Source organism: Cupressus sempervirens, chromosome 7 (genome assembly GCF_028749045.1).
Source record: "Cupressus sempervirens isolate cs-2001-9-10 chromosome 7, ASM2874904v1, whole genome shotgun sequence".
Lineage (NCBI taxonomy): Eukaryota > Viridiplantae > Streptophyta > Pinopsida > Cupressales > Cupressaceae > Cupressus > Cupressus sempervirens.
Genome location: NC_143124.1, coordinates 385,365,667 through 385,387,980, shown reverse-complemented (window position 1 = coordinate 385,387,980; position 22,314 = coordinate 385,365,667). Strand labels below are relative to the sequence as shown.

Below are 22,314 nucleotides of genomic sequence, written 5' to 3'. Positions count from 1 at the left end.
TAATTGACAGTAGTATAGTTCATGACTACATTTGGGATCTAGGTGGATTGATTGGTTTATTGATCAGCCATTGCTTGAGAAAAAGCAATATTTGGGAGTGGAGGACTTGTCATGTCCCTTTTCAAATGATTAAAAATAATAATTTTTGCCAAGGCAGGGAGGCCCAAGAAGGTGAAGTTTCAGAAAGAAGGGGTTAATCTTTGGAAACCGTTGGACTAATAAATGAAAATTATTATTAAAATATGTTTTATTAACCTCTCTTGGATGTGAGTTAGGGTTATGCCATCTTTTAAGGGGTTTGGAGGCATTTTGGGCTCATTCCAGAACTTGATTTTGCTCATTCCTTTGTTGTTCTTCAGAGGTTGCCAAACCTGTGGAGAAGAAGACCCAAGAACAGGATTTTGCAGGTTTCCAAGAAGGTTAAGGATAGGATTTTAAAGCCATTCCATGTGCATGCTCATGCAGAGTTTGCCTTTGTGCTGAATAGTGCAGATTTGTGGGTTTTCGGGTGTGTTTTTTGTAAGAGTTTGGTGTTTCCAGTTGAGTATTTCATATTAGTTTGGGTTGCTGCTGTATTTCAGACTTTTAGATGTTAAAATAGATCTGAATATATGTATTTGGTCATGATTATACTTTTTTGCTAGATTATTAGTGTTTTTGTGGTGTTTCTGGGCTATTCTGTGTTGTTTTCGAGAGCCCGATGAGCATTGTCTTTTATCCTCCATTTGGGAGCTGTTGTGTAAATGTTATATAGATCTGGAAATGTCATTTTGTAGGCTATTATGCTGCTGAAATTTCTATAAAAATTTCTACTTTCAGATTTATTAATAATATGTGAAGCTGTGAAGTTTTGGCACTATTTCGGGCATACCCGATTTGGGGTTTATTGAGAAATTGGTGGATCTTTGAAATATTGGTTGTTTGATTTTAAAGATCTGATTAGAGGCTTGAAATATCATATAAAAATAGAAAAAGGGACATTTCAATAAGACTTGCTATACCTATATCACATTTTTCTTAAATTATTCAATTACTCCATCAAACTTTTTGGAGTGATGGACGATGTCATATATTTTGAACTTGAATTGAAAATATCTACTCTACCATTAATAACCTCCAAACCTTTGCATAACAGTAACTGGAAACTTCTTGATGTTTGTGAACAACCATTGATTAGGCCTCCCAACTCAAATATTTGTTTTTATTTTTTATTTTTTTATTTTCCAAATTCATATGATAAGAATACTGGAACAACCTTTATGTTGCAAACTTTTTGCGATGAAGAATTTAGGATGAGATTGGTGTTCGAATATACATCTTGCAAGCATGTGAATCAACACTTGATGTCAAGCTTCCCTATAAACTTGTTGAAAGCTCTAAATGCTAAAATATGGAAATGAGCACAAAATTGCCATCGAAATTTACTAAAACTCTTAATGGAAAACTTAAGAGAAACCCTCAAGTAATGTCTAAATATTTCAAAAACCCATGAAATCGTAATGATTAACACTATTCTTTTGGTAAAAAGCAATGTGTAGAAAATTTCAATTAGTCTTTTTGGATTAGATTCTTTATGGATCAATAACAAGATATTGATATAAAGTCATGGAGTAATGGGATTAGAGATTTTCATGCAAATTTTGTTGCACATTTTTTAGGACAAGATTGTTATGTGGTTTCATAAACAAGTTCAATAAATAATCCCTTTTTTTATTAATAATTAATTAGTAATTGTTTGTGTTATTGTAAAGAAAAATTTAGTGTAGGGATTGATGCAGGAGCATCTTGCATGAAAAAAATTATTGGAAAAAAAAAAAAAAAATGAAATTTTTTTTTTTTTTTTTCTTTTTGGAGAGAGAAAGTGACGAAAATTTGAGGAGAAATAATTAAAAAAATAAAAAGGAGAAAAGAAAGAGAGGATTTTTATTTTCGAGGTGCATAGGTGGCATAAATAGAAAAATAAGAAAAATAGTTGTCATTACATTAATCGAGGTGTGTAGTTGGCATCTTAGAAGCTTGTGGAAAGTTTCTTAAATCTTGCATTTAATATTTTTTGTGATCCATAAAGGAAATGTAATTTTCTAATTGGGCCACATGGTGGTGCTTAGTTGTAATTCTAGAAAGTTATGGAAGTTTTAAAGCATTGTGGATATTGTGTAGAAGGTTGTGGATAAGTCATGTATTGGGTGGTAAGTGCCTATTTAAGCAAGGCATATGAACATTTCTAATCAAGCTTGGAGAAGCTCAAGGAGTAGCTTGGGAAGGTAAAAGCTCAAGGAGAAGCTTGAGGAGTAGAAGCTCGAGAAGAAGGTGAAAGCTCAAGGAGAAGTTTGAGAAGTAGAAGCTAGAAGGCATGAAGACTTCAAGGTGTGAAAACTCTAAAGGTGTAGCTCTTCAAGTAGAAGTTATTGGTGAAGCTCTTGGTGTGAAGACTCTTATTTAGGATTTCTCTTATGTTGAAGAAGTCATATCATCTTGTGGGTGTTGTAAGGATTTTTCAAGTATAATAAAATTATTTGTGAAGCATTTTTTTCTTGGTCTCTATATTGTTGCTTTCTTGATTGTGAGTGAGTAAGGGTGGTGTGGCCCTCTACATTAGGGATAAAGGAGGACTTACAACCTAGAGGTCTCTAACTTAAACAAGAGTATTGCTAGAAAAACCAATGTCTTCCCATTTTGTAGTGATAGAAGATGTTGATCCACTTCTATTCCATAAGACTAGAGTCACTCTTTTGTTGGATAGTGGCCCAACCCAAACCTAAAAATTGCCAAATTTAAGTGCATTGTGCATATAAAACTTGAGGTTATTTCTATAAAAGGACTAGATTATAGATAATTAATTAGTCTCATATTTAATTAAATCATCACTTCATAAGAAATTCATACCTTGAGATCTCCTTGTTTGTTGACCTTTTTCCCCTTAATTCTCATCAAGTCTAGAGACAGCCAAAACGATTACAGATTCAGACAATATCAATCTGAAACATGACTACATGATGTAGGAGCATCTTGGGTTTTTTCAGTGACTACTTTGGAGTTCATGGGAAGAGGCTGAGTAGTTTCTTTGGAGGTTTCTTGTACTAGTACTTGATTGAAGAAGGATTGGTGCTCAACATGCTTTAGGAGCTTGGCATGGTCTTGGAACTTGACATGGTCTGGGAGCTTGGCATGGTCTAGGAACTTGGCATGGTCTCTAAAACTCGGCATGGTCTCTAGAACTCAACATGGTCTTTGGTTACTTAGCATGGCCTCTAGAACTTGGCATGGTTTTTGAAACTCGACAATGCTTGAGAATTTACTTGTGCTCAGCTTGGTTTTGTTGATACTCAGTTTGGTCTTAGTTGTGTTGGTGCCAAATTGTCTATGAGCTAGCTTTTGGCATTTAATTTATCTATGGGTATTTAATTTAGTGTTGTAGCTGACTTGTGGCTTGACATATATTTAATGTAAGGGATTTAATTTAGTTTGTAATGATCTTGGCCGACTTGTGGCTTAGTTGGGTATAAGTAAGGGGTCTTGTAGAGTTTTTAGGTAGTGGTGATCATTCTAGCTTGGAGAAGGGGATGAAGGGTAGATGCAAATTTTGAAGAGCTCGGGTTGCAGCTTAAGAACCAAAGAATTGCTTGGGGACCTGAGGATACAAGTGTGGATTCTTCTTGGTGTTCTTATCTAGTTGTGGATCTAGACTGGCTAGAATTGGTGTGTGGTAAATAGATCTTGTTTGATCTTACAAAACTAGTATTATATTTTTTGTTTATATTTGGCCCTAACTTAGAAGGCCTTACAACTGGGTATATTGCATGTTATCAGTTATTATATGAATAAAGAGTTGTGATTTGTTATTTTTTTGGTTCTTAGACATCTCCTTTGGGGATTCTCCTACCTTGCACTACATCAGGTGGTATCAATGTGAAGGTTTTCCTAAGTGTGTAGACAGATCCCGGAAGTTGTGGCATTTTACACTCGGACTTGGCTTGAGAGAAGTTGATCCATGAAGATCTTGATCTGGTGGTGGATTTTTCTTTCTAGACTCCTAGATATCTTGGTTGTGAGGTGGTAGATTATGGTTCTAACTTGCAATTATAGAGTGCTTACAAATAGATCAATGGATGTGAAGATGGAAGGTAGATCTTGTTGAGGCATAATCATAGAGAGTTTGTGTATTGCAAATCCATGTTCTTGAACTTTTGATTTGGTTCTTGATTGTTCATGTGAGGTGATAGGTTACAATCTAACTTGCAAACAATTTGGATTTATCACAAGGAGCATGGGAAGGATTTGTTGCAAAGGGTTTACAAAGATCTTGGGAGATGGCTCTGAGAGGATTAGACCCTAGTATGATTGCAAATCTCCATGATGTGGTAGAAAGAAGGTTTTATTAGATGTTTTCTTGATTTGAAGCTAGATTGGCTGATCGAGTTAAGGATAGGGTGAGGAAGGAATTCCATGGATATTTGTGGAGTTGGAGTCTACCAATCTGAAAAAGAGTTGTCTAGCTAGTTAGAAGACTTGTTCGGGAGAGAAAATGGCATCACAAGGTTGAGATAGAAGAGGTTGGTTTTGTTAATTAGTTTGTGGAGTCTAATATAGAACCTATAGAGAAGCTTGAGATTTTTGTTGAGGGTATTCCTAATCTTGTTGATGCTGGGATGGAAGTTGGTTTTCATGATCAATCAATTGGGTCTGACATGGAAATTTTAGAGCACTTGGTCATGCATGATTTGGTTGTTGTTGGTGATGACTTGTATGTTGTAGAGCATCTTGTTGTCAGTAATGAGATTACTAGTGTTGTGAGTTTGGTATGTTTTGATGGACATCTACATATTGTTTCTAATATGGAGTTTATTCTTGTTGGTGTGGATTCACTAGTTTCTTATATGAATGAGGTCTTGTTGTTGAAGCATTATGTTCAATTTGTTCATGGGAGTGAGAATAATGATTGGATGGTTGAGATTCTAGTGTTTGAATGATGCAAATGTGGATGATCTGTAGATTGGTTTTATTGTCCCTATTGGAGTGGAAGCCTTTAGTGAAGATGAAGGGGGTTGTTTCTCTTTCTTTGGGCATCAAAGTGTGGAACATACTTTTCTATTTTCCTAGGGAGTCTGATTTAGGAGCATCTTGGATTTTCTCAGTGACTACTTTGGAGTTCATGGAATGAGGCTCAATAATTTCTTTGGAGGATTTTTGGATTGGTACAGAGTTGAAGAAGGATTGGTGCTCAGCATGCTTTGGGAGCTCAGCATGGTCTAGGAGCTTGGCATGATCTGAGAGCTTGGCATGGTCTGTGGAACTTGGCATGGTCTTTGGTTACTCAACATGGTCTCTAAAACTTGGCATGGTCTCTAGAACTCGACAATGCTTGGAAATTTACTAGTGCTTGGCTTGGTTTTGCTGACACTCAGTTTGGTCTTGGTTCTATTGGTGTCGAGTTGTCTATAAGACAAATTTTGGCATTTAATTTATCTATGGGTATTTAATTTAGGGTTGTAGCCAAGTTGTGGCTTGACCTATATTTAATGTAAGGGATTTAATTTATTTTGTAACAACCTAGGTTGACTTGTGGCTTACCTGTGTATAAGTAAGAGGTCTTTTAGAGTCTTTAAGTAGTGGTGATCATTACAGCTTGGAGAAGAGGATGAACAATAGATGAAAATTTTGAAAAGCTAGGGTTGTAGCTTAAGAACTAGAGGATTTCTTGGGGGACTTGAAGGTACAAGTGTGGATTCTTCTTGGTGTTCTTATCCAATTGTGGATCTGGACTAGCTAGAATTGGCATGTGGTAACTGAATCTTGCAGGATCTTGTAGAACTATTATTTTAATTGTTTTTTGTATTTGGCCCTAACACTGAAGGCCTTACAATTGGTCATATTGCATGTGATCAGTTATTAAATGAATAAAGAATTGTGATTTGATATCAAGTTTTGCATTATTATTGCTTTGTTGTTGTGTTTCCACTATGTGGTTATTTGTTGGGGGCTTCAATGTCTCGTTTAGGGATTCTCTTGCCTTGCGCTACATCCATATAGAAATAATTTGATTTGGTTTGATCAAGATTGAACTCATTTAACTAACCTTGACTGAAAAAATGACTTCTCTATTACCAACAATCCCCAATGTCTCATTGCTAGCAAACATTAGGTTGCAACCAATCAACAATAGTGCCTACAAGAAATAACAACATATACTAGGTTTGCAAATGTAGAGGCCAAGAAAATAAGCTATGAAAATTACTCATTAATTGATATGGGTTTTCAAACTAAAATCTACACACAGGGTGTCCCTACAACCTAGTCCAACGATGACGAATGCCCAATGTGAACTACAACGAAAGTAGTCCCCATGGGTTAGAGCAGCTGGCCACAAGATATCTCACCTCTTAAACTCTTAAAAAATTAAACCCAAGACCATGGAAAACTACCTAAATATATTTAGTAGTATGTTACCACCTTTATTAAAGCCCATATGTTGAAATGAAATTTGTATTCCTCCATTGTCATCCCTCCATTTCCAACCTCCAACATGTCAAGATCTAGTTTAGCAAATACAGGGACCAAATTCATTTGACATGCAGTTTGAATTTGAAACAAAAATTAATACAAGTGTTATCAATGGTACAAGAAACTAACCATTCCATGCACCAAGACCTACATAGGATGCCCACTAATCATTATGATCTACTCTAGATGTGATACTATAAGAAATAGAAAATGTAAACCAATTTATTTTATTCTTAGTTGAATAGTTTTATTATTTGAAAATAATTCATGGTGACATGAATATATACTATTATCATGTTTGATGCGGTGCCCACCTATAGTTTGCTTTTCCATTATATTTACCAAACTCTTTTATGCCTATTTCATGCATGTGCTAGTTTCAAGGGTATTGAATTTATAATTATATGAAATTATTTCATGACTTGGATTACATATATATCAATAAAGAATTACTTAGTTGATTATATTTCATATGTTGATTAATGATTGTGATTACTAGCACATTAACGATGCTTTAATGGTTTGTAGTTAATTAATATGATTTCTTTCATAGCAATATCAGATGATGCTTTAATGATGATTACTTCATATTTGCAATGATGCATTATTTTATCTAGGCATTTGATGTTTGACTTATAGCTATTATGATACTTACCCCATACTTGCATGTGTATGGTGCCTGTGTATGTGTCTTCTTTTTTTTTTTTTCATGTTTGATGTGGTTAAGGGAGAGAGTCATAGTCACTTGCTAGTCGGGATCTACATGATGTACCATGCCCCACCATTGCCTATTTAGTTTAGATATATTTATATACATGTACATGCTCATCTTTCATGCAAAATGTAGGTATCAAGCATTAACTTCCCTGAGTTACCAGGATGAGCATGCCCTATCACAATAATTCAATGGTAAGAATGGGGAGATAATGTTCAGGTCCATTCTCAGCCATAGGCTAAATGCTTGCCTTGCAAGGAGGGCTCATAACTAACTTTCCACCCTCTTTAAAATTTGTGAGTTTATCTCTATCTATGTTTTTTGATTTTGAGTTTTGATCTGTTTTGGTAATGTTTCTTTTATGTGAATTTCTCTATGTGATTTATTTGGTAAATAATTAATCATAATATTTGGGTTAATCAGGCAAGAGCCTACAACTCATTGGTAAATTGCAAGCCTCTCATCGAGGAGGTCTTGGGTTCAAATCGACCCAAGATTAACACATAATAATAATTAATATAACAATAATAATAAAATGAATAATAAATAATCTAGGCTTCGGCCAATTACCTATATATAAAGAAAATTTGGGTTAATCATATAATTAAATATTATTTGATAAAAAATATATATTAAAGCATGAGAATATTTAATTAATTAAATATATATTTTAATTTAGAAGTCTAATTTATAAAATTGGTTAAAGAGAAATTAGAATATGATGATATTTAATTAATTAAATATGTACTTCAGTTTAAAAGATTTAATTTAAAAGTTTAATTTAAAAAGTTGGACAAAAAAAGATAATTAAATATTAAAAATCAAAGATTTAATATTACTTTATTATAACTCTTTATTTAATAATAATTAAATTAGAGTTGCATTTAAACAATGAGCTTTGATTATTATTATTAATTTAAAAAATAAACTATGCTTTAATTAATGCTTGAACTAATTAATAAACTAGAGGAACATAAAATATAAAAGAATATTTTAATTAAAAAGTTTTTTAAATGTGCATGAAAGAAATAAATTTAAAAGATTTGATTAAAGTTATAATTTAGGAGTATTTATATTTATTTAATTTAATAATAATTTGTTTTGAAGTTTTATTTTTAATAAACTCTAAATAATATTATTAGTTAAATTAATAAATATTAGATTAAAAATGTCACATGATTTAATAAGGAAGAGAAAATGTTAATTTAAGAAAGTTTATTTTAATTAAATTACATAAAGTGTGTGCATGAAAATTGAAATATAGTAATTAAAGATAAAGGGTTTACACATGATTGCATGACCAAAGCCTTGATTTGAGGAAAAAGCTTTTTATTAAAGAGATTAGAGCTCATTTCTAGATACACAAGTTTTGGAGAGAAAAAATTGGAATTGGATCAAAGGAATGGTTGAAAGAGGGTTTGGATTTGCATGCATTCACAAATTGTCTCCGATTTTAGCTGTGGTTTTGAGGTAAAGTTTAAAAATTCATTGTAGAATTTTATTGAAAGATCTGTCTACTTCATGTCTTCTTAGGTGTTTGCATATTTCTTATTAATTTACTATGTTAATTGTTGAATAAAGAATTATGTTATAGATTTTGAAATGGATAAACTTATTAATCAAGAAAACTTGACTGTGAAAAATTATACAAAAAATTGTAGAAAATTATTGTGACTATATTCTTATAAACCCCTTTCTAATATAACAAAAAAAATTATTATTGAAAATTGGAAGAAAATAATAAATTGAACATTTAGTGTTTCAAATTTAAATTTATTATTAGAACGATGTGATTATAATGAATTTTCTAAATATAGATAAATATTATTCTTATATCTAAAATAATTTTATATGGTAAAAATAAAAGGTTAAGTATAGTATGGTTACATGCATATGAAAACAAATACACTAAAAATAGAAATGCATGTGAAAACTAATATGCCAAAAGTAAAAAGCTAAGTATAGTAAGGTTACATGCATGTGAAAACAAATATGTTAAAAATAGAAAACTAAGTATAATATGGTTGCATGATTTGAGAGATCAAAGACATGCAAAAATACTGATTGTATGTGTATTTTTATTTAATATAATATAATTTTCAGATTTAATTATTTAAAAATAAATTATTTAATTAAAAATAAAATTTTAAAATTATTTATTAATTTCTAAAAAAATTAATATGTATTATTCATTTAGTTGAAGTGAATGTTAGTAATATTCATGATTCTTTAAGTCTAATTAAACTCTTAGTTGCATATAAATAATTTAATATTTATTAATGCAAGAGGGAAGCTAATAACTAAATTTTATAATTTTATTATATTTTAAGAGAAGTTGTGGTAGAATTCACTTTATAATCATTTAGTTAATAACTATTTGACTTTATGAGAGAAATTATGAATAATTAAATTAAATTTATAATTTTATCTCTAGTTGCATTATGAATTAAAGGAAAAATAAATATTAATATTAGCAAAAAGAGAGGTAAAAATTTATTAAGACAGAAAGGAATACAACAAGGAGAGCTCAACAAGGAGCTCGATCCTGAGCAATAAGATCATCAAATTCTTGCACCATCTCAAAGGATAGTTGCCTCTTATCTCTAATATTCCAACCTGGATCATGACTAGATGCCCATTTGGCTAAACAATCAGCAGTTCTATTCTATTCACGAGGAATATACGTGAACCTAATGAACTGAAAAGAGGAAGAGAATAAAAGAATCTGCTTAACAACAGTGGCCACCTACCAACTAACATCCTCAAGCTCTTGCGAAGAAAGCATGTTCACCACCACCTGGGAATTAGACTCACAGATAATCTTACTCCATCCCCGCAAACAAAACTGTTCCACAGCATATAAAATAGCTTGAGCTTCCATGAGATTGTTAGTATAATCACCCTTATGAACTGAGAAGAAAAATTTAACATCCCCAGAACTACAACGAGCCACTCCGCCAATACCAGCCGGACCAGGATTCCCACGGGAAGAACCATCAGTGTTAATTTTTAGAACTCCACAGGGAGGAGGAGTCCAGTGCCCATCCCGATTAACTCGACCCTTCCTTTGATGGTGAAGCTGCCTAGACATAGAAGGAATCCTATGAGCTGCAGCCCCATCCTGCAGATGAAAATTGAGGCGATTACAGATAGCAAGATCAATCAGATCCATACCCCCATCAAGCTCACACTTCACAAGAATAGTTTCCTGAAGAGAATGTGATATTTTCCACCAAATATGGAAAACACCAAGCCGAACATCTTGGAATATGCGATAATTCCTCTCCAACCAGATATGCCAAAGCATGAAAGATGGGCCAGCAATCCAAGCAGCATGGAGAAAAGAAGACTTGGAGGGAGCAGTACCCAAGCGGGCCCAGAACTCAGGCAAAGAGGAAGCATGCCAACAAGAGCAACCCCAAGTGCTCCACCAAAGGTGCCATATTTGAGTAGAATAGGAGAAATGGAAGAACATATGGGAGACAGACTCCTCTCCATTACCACACAAAACACAATAAGAGAGGCCCTGAAATCCATGTTTACAAAGATTATCCCAGGTAAGACAACAGTTGCGAGCCACTAGCCACATGAAAAAATTGCACTTGGACCAAGAAACTTTATTCCAAACTTGCTTCCACCAAAGGACCTCAACATCCCCAAATAATTGTCTAGTTATCTCCTGATACCCAGCAGAGACATGATATTTACTAGACAAGGTACCGCCCCAAGCCAAAACATCTAGACCAAGCAAAGAAGAACACTCTCTAGAGGCCAAAATTTGAGAAAGCTCCTAATGATCCATGTCTGTACCTCCAGGAGGCCAATCAGAAGAATGCTTCCATTTGTAACCAACAACATGTCCCAATTGATAAGGAGTCTTGTAATGAGCCACTTTATCCCATCCAGCGGCAAGAAAAGAGTCACAAAGAGGCTGAAGATGAGGGTATATGGATAAAATGGAAGGGAATCCATCCCAAGCATTAGACCAAAACAAAGCCTGAGAACCTCCTTTACATATCCAAAACAGACCCCTCTTTACCAACATCGCACCTATCTTCAAAGTATGCCAAACCATTGAGCCACGACCTTCAAGAGGAAGTGCAAAAACAGAGTAAGGATCAGCACCATGAAAATATTTATGAGTGATAATATGAGCCCAAAGTTGATGTTGTCTAGAGCACCATTGCCAATAAAGTTTAGCAGCCAAAGCTTGACTACTCAATAGAGCAGATCGAAGACCAAGACCACCCTCCTTTTTAGGCCTACAAACAATTGCCCAATTAACCAAGCTCCATTTAGTACTATGAAAATTACCACTCCAAAGGAATTGTCAAGAAAGAGCATCAAACTCCTTGAGAAAGTAAATAGGTGCAACATGAACCATGCTTCGATAAGTAGGAAGAGCTTGGATAACAGCTTGAAGAAGAGTAACCCAGGCAGTAGTAGAAAGCCATCTATGAGTCCAATGATTTACCTTATCCTGAAGCTTGTTAATCAAATTTTTCCAGAAGAGACGTGGCTGCCTGGAAAGAGCAATAGGGATGCCAAGATAAGTCAAAGGAAGTGATCCTATCTGAAGCTGTAGGATACCAACAATCCTGTGCTGAATAGAATCAGGAGTGTTAAAAAAGTAAATGGAAGATTTGTGCTCATTAACTTTCTGGCCTGAAGCTAACAAATAAACGTTCAAAGCATGTCAAAAGGCTTTAGCTTCCTTGATCCTAGCAAGACCAACAAGAGCAGAATCATCAACAAATTGAAGATGGGAAAGAGAAGGTAAGCCATTACCCCACCGCCAGCCTTGAATAGAATTCTGGGACACCTGATGCTTAATGAATCTGCCCAAGCCTTCAGCCATGATGATGAATAGATATGGGGAGAGAGGGTCACCCTGGCGGAGGCCTCTAGAAGCACCAAATAATTGAGAAGGTTGACCATTAATAAGAACAGAAAAAGAGGCAGAAGTAACACAACTCATAATCCAACTCACCCAGTCAGAGCTAAATCCAAAAGAAAGAAGAATACTCCTTAGGAAGCTCCATTTAACTCTATCATAGGCCTTAGCCATATCCAACTTAACAAACATGGATCTCTCCCTTGAAGTAGCCATAGAGTGAAAAGCCTCAGTAGCAATAACCACCCCATCCAAACTTTGTCTGCCAGCAACAAAACCACCTTGTTCTTCTGAGATAATAATGGGAAGCCACCTTTTCAATCTCTCAGCAATCAACTTAGTAATAACTTTGTAAACCACATTACATAAGGCAATTGGTCTAAAAAAATCCAATTGATTAGCACCCTCTCTCTTAGGAATAAGAGCCAAGAATGTAGAGTTCAAAGCTCGAAGCATCTGCTTGCTAGTATAGGATTCTTTAACCACCTCCAACAAATCATGATTAATGATGTCCCAAAATTCCTGAAAGAATTCAACTGGAAAGCCATCAGGACCAGGAGCCTTCCCCTTAGGCATGCCAAAGACCACCTCCTCCAACTCTTCCAAAGAAATAGGATGCATGAGATAATCATTCATTTCCTGAGTGATAAGGGAAGGAATACAGGAAAAAATAAGAGTTTCTTCATTATCAGCAGGAGGAGAGTCCTTAGAGAAGAGGGTAGAGAAGTACCAAATAGCCTCCTAGAACAAAGTTGGCAAGGAATTCAGTTAGATACCTTGAGAATTAACCAAAGACAAGATAGTGCTCTGATTCCGGCGAGATTGCACTGTTTTATGGAAAAAGGCAGTGTTACGATCACCTTCCTGGAGCCAATCAACTCTAGCCTTTTGCTTCCAAAAAATTTCCTCTCAAAGTTCCCATTCTTCTAGAGCTCTAGAAGCAAGGGATTCAGCCTTGCCAAGATCCTCTGAGAAGCCTCGATCTCTAATCTCCCTTGTGATGACATCAAGATCTTCTTGAGCAAGCCTCTTCATAAAGTGAAGGTTCCCAAAGCATTCCCTATTCCATATCTTGAGCTACCTTTTAACATATTGAAGCCTTTTAGAAAATGAGAACATTGCAGTACCATATGCAGGAGCACCATCTTTCCACCAATAGAAAACAAAATCATGAAGAGAGGAGTCTCGAAGTCACACCAACTGGAACTTAAAAGGAGGATGCTTTAGAACATAAGCCCCTATAGTAAAAAATTTGATTGGCCAATGATCTAAACCCCTCCAATCAAGGATTTCTGAAGAGATAATAAGGGTGCCACTAACCCAGAAGCAAGAAACAAGAAATCTATCCAGACGTTTTGAGATAGCAGCAACACCAGTCTTGCGATTATTTCAGGTATAGAGACCATTAGAAGGCTTAACATCAAAGAGATGCAAAAGAGATATATGTTGCCGAAGAAGAGCAGAAGAAGGCCCCAATCTAGCCAAACCACCATGCTTCTCCTCCAGACTTAAAACTGAATTGAAGTCCCCTGCTAACACTCAAGGATGATAAGGATGACAATTTCTAACATATTGAATATGTTCCCAAATTTCCTCCTTTCCCACAAGATCAACAGGTGCATACACATTAGTAACCATGATTACCTCTCTTAAGTCTAGAGCAGAAGCTACCATAGAGAGAGCTAAGAAAGAAGACATCCATCCAAGAGGAGAAATTTTTTGAGGATCCCAAAATATAGCTAAACCACCCACACTGCCTGTTGCCCCAACACACTAGCATTGGCCACGAAACCAAATACTAGAGGCATGTTGGACCATAGACTCCACAGAGAGCTTAGTCTCTTGGATACAAAAAACATCAGGGCTATGATCAACCACCAAGTTATGAATAGCCTTTTGTCTAGGGATGCTATTCAACCCCCTTACATTCCATGAGAGAATAATCATCTTTGGGTAGAATTGGGAAAATGATAATCCAAAGGTTTCACTGAACCAGACTCAATCAATATATCTCTTGTGAGTTTAATCTTCTCTTGGTCTATTTTTCACCCACTCCTTAGAGGAGGAGTAGAAGAAGCCCGCTTAAAGGGTCAAGACATCAACCCCAAGGGGAGAGGAGAACCCTTGCCCTTACCTGATGGTAGCACATCCTTAACCAAGTCAGCTAAAACAACATCATTATCCTCCAACACTGCAAGAGTCACCAGAGCCTTTGTCACAGGAGCTACAGGGACCTCACAGTTCTGATATACTACAACTTGGGATGCCCCACAAGCATCATTAGGAACAAATCTCTCATCTGGGCAAACTGGATCAGAAGAGATAGGAGGAGGAATACCCTCCTCTAGAACCATACTATCCAGCACCTCAAAGCAGTTAAAACCTGAATCAGATAATCTTTCTTTCAAAGGCCTCTTTTAACCATGTCCCTTAGCATGAGGGAGAACAAGAGTAAATCCATCCTTATCCTTCATTTGAGCCTTACCCTTACCTGTAGCCTCTTGTGGAGTCATCCCCTTGGTAGTATTAGCCATTTGAGATTGTCCTTTCCCTGTAGTATCTGCCAAACAACCAGTATTGCCAGTTGTAGAACCATCCACTCCTTTGAAACTTGAGTTACGGGGGCACTAACACAATAAATGACCATACTCATGGCAAATCCGGCAACAGAAAGGGAGAGATTCATAATCTAATTGCTGCACCCAAGAAAAATCCCCCATACAAATTTCCAAAGAATCTGGTAATGGGTTATTCAAATTAATTTCAACACAAATTCTAGCATAAGAAATAACCTTTTTATTGAGGGATTGATGTGTGATCACAGCCGGCTTCCCCAACAAAGCAGCAATTTGTCGAAGGATGTCTTCACGCCAAAATTCCAAGGGAAGACGAGGCAAGCGAACCCAAACTAGCACTGTTGAAGGGAGATCCTCAGCAGAATTAAAACCTAAATGCCAAGGTTTGACAAATAACCCCACATGGTTGTAGAAATAAGGGCCTCCTTCAAAAACACGATCCCGATTAGACATGCAAGAGAATACAACAAAAGAAAAACTATTCCCCGCCAACATAATCTCCATATCGCCTTCCACCTGCCATGAGCGGTAGATCCATGCCTCAAGAGCGGATAGGGAAATCCAAATTCCAAGAAATTTGCATATCAAAGCATGCTTGGTCCAATAATCAGTGTCCTCCATTACAGCTGTCGGAGGAGTAACCAGAACAGAGCGATCATGGCTACGTGGAAAACAACCATTAACTTTTTTCAGCTTGGAGCTCTCCCCTGAATAAAACGATTCAGATCGCATTGCATGCATAGTTGGAGAAGAACCATCTATTCTCACCAACGGAGAAGAAATCCTAGGCCCTGCCATGCAAACAATAAAACCCCAATCCAAAATTGACTGCAAAAGATTTCCAAAAACACCGACGCAAATTATGTCTAGTAGCTAGCAATCCAAACAGAATAGAAAAATAGTAAAGATCAAACACCAAGAACAGGCTAGGGGAAAAACCCTAGCCCAGCCGACAGCCAACGCTTCTCCACATTCTTGAGACCTACCACTTACTTCTCATAAATATTAATATTAGACTTAAATAAAGTTATATTAATATTTTAGAAATTGAAATTAATATCAATATTTAAATACAATAATATACATTTATGTTATTAATTAAATCATTTATAATTTAAGATTATTTAAATTAATAACATGATAATATTGTATGATATTTTATATGCACAAAAAGATTGGATATTTAAATACTTATTATTTTAAATAAGCATATCAGCATAACAATTTATATTAACATGTATATTCTTACTTTATTTCTAAACTCATCCTTATGACCCAAACTAAACAAAAAAAATTGGTGGAATTAAATCATGTGGCTGAAAACTATGTTCTTTTTAATATTCTATTTATAGTCTTGTGATGTTTATTTTTGTGATAGTTTTCCTTTGTGAGTTGTTTAGTTGGCCAAGTTATGATGCACACTAGAGGCATTTTCGAGATTTCTTTTATGATTATTTGACTGGATGTTATAATGAACTTTATTATTTGAATTGAGATTTATGTTTTATGAGTCTTATGCTATTGAGCAATGTTGAGAACTTAGGATTTGAGAACCAATGTTATTTTCGAATTTCCTGTTAAGGAACCAAATTCAATCAATATTACTCTTGTGGTATGGGACACTATTGTGGTTTGTGATTTTTGGGAAGGTAGTTTAGGTGCATATCTATTGGAGTGGCTTGCAATCAAGGTCGAGGCCCAAAGTGGCTACCAAGGTAACTCATTATAAGTTGTGTACCAAGTGATAACATAGTAATTAAAATATCTTGCCTAGCCCATTTCCTTGAGATACATTAAAAAGATAAGTTGGAGATTTTCCCTCATCCATGTCTTGAGTGCTTGTATAGAATAAAGATGAGATGGAGATGATACCTTGAGAAGTATGACTAGTTTCCTCATCATTATGAGAGGGTATTCTAGTTCCGCATAGAGTCACTAGGGGGCTGAGGTCTTGAGAGATTTCTAAAGTAACTCTAGAGTTGGCTCATATAATGACACTCCATAGTATATAGCCTGAGTCTCCTTCATAGTTTTTTTATATATTTGCCTCTAGTGGTGTACTTGTTGGATATTTCTTTTGATAGTGTATTTATTGTAAATTGTTACTTATTGATTGGATGTCATGTATTTTGTATAGTTGACTTTTATTAATGAATGATCATTTATTCATTGGTGGTGTTTTTTATTGTTGGAGTTAGTGATTGGTAGTTTACTTTTATTGATGACAATTGTTATCTTTTGTTCATTGTGTTTGTGACACTTGACATTGATTATCAGGATTCCTTGCCTAGGATTATTTTATGATTTGATTATTTGTGTGTGGATCGTACATTATCTCTCCTGCATGGTGCAAGTGGGAGCCTAATTAGGTGACTACACAGTTGGGAGGTAGTGTCTTCTTACCATTTGGGTCCCCCTCAGATTGACAGATGTTGGATGCTCCTTGATACAGTGGTATCATTATCATTCTTTCTCTTATTTTGAAGGCTTCTATTCATTTGATGTATCTATGTGTCATGTGTTTTGAGATCCTATGGGATATTTTATTGTATATTGATGTACTTGTATCTATTTTCACATAACCTATGACTGTGCAGTGGATGTTAATCATTAGATGTGCTTTCATATTATTAGTTGTACTTATGCATTTGCTTATATGACTATGTATGTGTTTATTCATTTTATGATTATGGACATTGTAATAGAGACTTAAACTTATTAATAAATGTTTCTTAAATGTGACTCAATGTGAAGGAACCCTTGAGGAATTGAAACTATGTTTGTAATTGATTACATATTCTTGATGTGTATGTATATAGTGCTTCCAAATTATTGTTACTTTGATGTTGATTAAACTTTTAAAAAAATAGTTCAGTAAACATTGTAACATATTATGTTTATTTCTTTTGGGTTCTTGAGTGGGGCATTACATCTTACCTATCCCAATTGTCTTGGATGTCTTTTGTAGTTCTCCAACTATTTGCAATGGTAGGTGCCCATGTGGCAAGATTTTGATCACCCCTGCTCATCAAATGGTAGTATCATTTTAAATTTATATTAAATAGGATCATTAGGGTCCATTGTTGCATAGAGATAAAGGTTTTGTTTGCAAATATTTCTTACCTTTCACGCATTGAATAGAATATGAAATGACCAGATTCAATCAGTGCTTTACTCATTATTGGGTACCTGTGGATTTGTATACATATTCAATAAAGAGTAAACCCACACAAATAGCAATTGTCCAATGACAGAACAAATACTATGTACCTTTGTTGAGGTTGACTTCCATCATTATTGTAGTTATCATATTTTAAGTAGTCCACCCCCTGCAAATGCACATTCATCAAATCACCATTTCTACTTTGATACTAGTATTTAGTAGAATTTGATTACTAGAGCATAGAATTGTATGAAAAAAGGTTACCCATGAAGAAAATGTTTTGGCATCTTGTTCCTCATGTCCTAGGGAGCCCAACATTGTATTACTGCAAGTGTTAGATATGGTGAAATAAGGAAAACACAAAAATCATGTTAGTCAAAAGAGTATTAAATATATATATCTGCAATTCCAAAGAGGCCTACTATCCAAGGCTAGATTAGTCTTGATTGTTCACTATATTATTATTTGTACTTTTGAGTAAGATTGTGTATGATTTTAGTAGTATCATTGTTCTAAATCACACTCAATGTTCATTGTATGCTTACCTAGCATCAAAATATATTATGAGTTTAAGACCTTTAGAGTAAACATAATCTACCAAAGCCTTGATACCCAAGGAAAATGTTGAAGCTCTAGTAACCATTTTTCCCTGCCACCAAATAAGAACATTCTGAGTTCCATAAGAAAAAATTGCTTTCATTATCATTTCTATTCAAAAATATTCAGCAAAAACTCATTATTGACAAAATTATTTATAGGACAGATATGACTATATCACACATATGAAAGTTGTTCTAAATACAGTTATTCAACAAATCATGGTATTTCCATGCTAGATAACTAGTGAAAAATACAAGTGAATTCAATTCTTGTATCATGTATTGATTCATTTACAACATACATGAGCATCTATTTTTTGCTTACCCCAACAATCATTTGGTATTTTATGGACAAAATAGTTTATCATTCATACAAGGCTTAAGTTATTGAATTAACAGGTAATATTTTAATAGGAATTCCATAAACCTTACCTATATTTACATATACATATCCAACCTTGGATAATCCAGTGGAAACCAATACATTAGCCGTATTATGGAAATTAAAAAGGTCAATGTTAAAGTTGAATTTCAAATCATCACTAAAATTTGAAGATCTTAAAACATGGTTGAAACTATCTGACAACTCTTAAAAAAATGCATATTCTCTGCAAGTTAAATTAATGCTTGAGGTGATGTCAATGATGATGAACAAAAAATAATGTCAATCCTTCATGGATTATCAACATCATAGTCTTGTATGTTGCACATTCATACCACATAAAACTATTTCCATAGTCAGGAGCAAGTGACGAGAAGAAAAAATTAATTGATTACCTATTCCATGAATGATACTTTCATCAATTGAACAACCAAAATGATTCCAGTTGTTTCATCTAATTTCAACAAAGAAATTCCTTTAATCTCATTTCAAAAATAATCAAATCCTCTTTTTTTCGAACTATGATTCTAATCTAGAATTACTCAAATTAAATATCTTAAATTTTGGAGTAACTAATAATCCTATTCAAACAATGGAGATTAAAATGTGTAGAGCTTCCATGATTCACACATTTTTTCATCACTTAAAAAAATAGTGGAGTTCTAAGCATTGGGGAATTTCAAATCAAAGGGTAAAACATGCATGTTTTCCAAAAAAAATTGGTATGGGCAATACAAAAGGCATACCCCATTTGAGGAGTCTTTCCGATCCCATTGGAGATGTCATTTGTCTAATCCCACAGCAAAATAGTTAGAAGAACTGTAAATAGAAAAGAAATTATTTTCCAATTTCTAAAATAGAGACCTCTAAAAGCACTAAGAAAGGAAATACTACCTATGATCCCAACTAGCGAACTAGCCTCCCGATATATAGGGCATCCAAGACCTAATAATATAACCCACTTCACTTGGCAAGAAAATCTTCGCTAATTTTATAATTAGAAAGTCCCAAATGGCCAATGAAAATTAATTTTAATGAAAGGTCCAATTTCATTTTTTTTAATATCTAAATCTATCTGTTGCTAATTCTGATAATCATTTTTTAGCAAATGGAAGTCATTTCCAAGATCTAGAATAGGTGGGGAATGCACTAACTTTCTCCACAAGTTTTAAGCTAAATGCTAATTTTTTTAAAGAGGAAACTATTGGCAATATGGTCAAATAGATGCCTTGATTGTTTTTTTTAATGGCAACATGTATTCAGCATCTCATTTACGCATATAGAGTTAAAAAATTGTCTAAGTGTTAGATAGTTTGCACTAGTGTAGAGACATATGTCAAGTGTAAGGATGACTTGTTGAGAGTTAGATAGTGTGCATCTAAGGAGAGTTCCATGATAGTGTATTGCCTAGTATTTAGTCATATATCTTTTGGCTCTAAGTTGTAGTCAAGTCAATATTTATTTTAAGTCTATGTTTAGAACTCCTAAAGGATGACCTCTCTTCTCATCATCCCCTTTCAAGATAACCTATGTAAGAAATCTTGTAAGCATTCCACTAGTCAAAGACTAGGTGATTTAGGGTTTGGTGGGTTAGTTATAAGTCTCTCCTTGATGAGAAGCTCTATAAACTCCAATGGTTCATCATCTAAGGATTTTGAAGGATTTTGAAGATAAAAATCTACAAGTAATTGCATTTAAATGGATGATATCACAAGTGATTAAGCTTAGAATGTAGAGAAATCAATTTGTATCAATAGTCACATGGATGAGTGGAAAATTCAATCAACAAAACAAACACTTGGCATTAGTCAGATGAAAATTCAATTGCCCTGGGAGATGGATCCCTGCCCATCAAATGAAGAACAAATCAAAGGTTTTTGCAACTTTGCAACTCATATTCCATGTGGTGAAAGATAAATTGTGAAGCTACGAGCATAGATGAATGGTTAAGTATGAAGTTATCGCATGATTGCAGATAATTAATGTCAACCTTGGGTTAAGGTCATGAATGAGCAAAAACATGTATCTGCATCTTTGCAAAGGTTCAAGAGTAACCTATGGTTAAGGCTATAATGCAAAGAAAAGACAATGATCATATCTTTACAAGTAATCAAGTAGTTAACGGTTTGCAAGTTGTGAAGCCACAAATTCCAAAGATCACATGATCATGCCTCAATTCTAGTCTAGAGGAATTCAGGTTGTGATAGTGTGAAAGACAAAAGAGTTAAATTAAATAGTTTTCGCAAGGTCGTACCTAGTAAACTAGGTAAAGGAATTTAAGTGGTGTGAAGGCAAAAAGTAACCAAGGATATTCAAATATTGAATAGTCGCATGTTCAAAGTAGGTTAAAGTTAACTCCAAGTCAATGTTGTGAAGTAACAAAAACTCCTTTTCGTAGCTTCATAGGGTTAAAGGATAAGTTAGAACTTTGAGTTGCAAACTTGTGAAGGGTACATGAAAGTTAGTATAAAAATCATTGCATCATCACATTGAGTAAAGGCATCATATGAATGACAGTTGTAAAGAAGAAACAAGAGAAAAATAAAGAGGATTATTATTTTTTTTCGTGATCATTGATTTGGGATCAATGATGAAAATTTAAATCTATTATGATTGTTAAGATATAAATTATATATTGGGTGCCAAACAATAGAATATGGAGAAAATGAAGATTTTCACGGGGTTCCTAAAGCAACATGAAGATAAACAATTACCATGTATTTTTAGAATTTCCATAGAGTGAGGCTCATTGATGGGGATGATGCCACGTGTCCATACCATGCTGCAAATTAGATACTTTCATGTTTTATTCTTATTTTCTTTCTATTATATGATTGTTTCTGTACTAGAACTAAGGGATGATAGAAAATTATAAATGTAATTTCTTCTGATAATACAAGGGTTGACAAACTTGATGGTGAATTGACTTTGTAATTCCATTCACCTAAAAAAAAAATTTGTGTTTTGTTGCCCATAGATTAGTTATGTATTGAGAATCAAAGGACAATTACATGTGATTATGTAATCACCTCGTGAATTTCATTTCACTATGGTATTTAAAATATAAGTAATTCAATTTTCTTTTTTTCACATATGGCTCTTCTTTTTCTCTCATTTTTTGCATGGCATTTTAAAATAGTTTCATTGGGAATTGAAGGATAAAGTGGATGAATCTATTAGCAACTTGTTGGATTTCATTTCATTCAAGATTGATAGTTGAAGAAATTTGATTTTCCCCTCATGTGCACTTCTTCTTCCTTGCCTCTTTTACATTTAGATAATTAATCTGCATTTAGAATAGAAGCAAGAATTGGAAAATCTCAAGATAATCTACTATAATCATTTCATTCTGTGTGATAGGTTGTCCCAATTCCATTTTGCCTGAATTGTTTGTGTTTACAAGCAATTTGGTTTTTCTTTACTACTATATAGTTAAGAGCTTATCCTATCAAAACTTCTAATCTAAGAAAGACATATTCATTGC

At 34.3% G+C, this 22,314-nt stretch overlaps 1 pseudogene; it reads right to left on the bottom strand.

The window, feature by feature from the left end:
* Positions 1-6,067: 6,067 nt before the first annotated feature.
* Positions 6,068-22,314, bottom strand: part of LOC149547101 (alpha-galactosidase-like) — a 71,727-nt pseudogene continuing 55,480 nt past the window's right edge.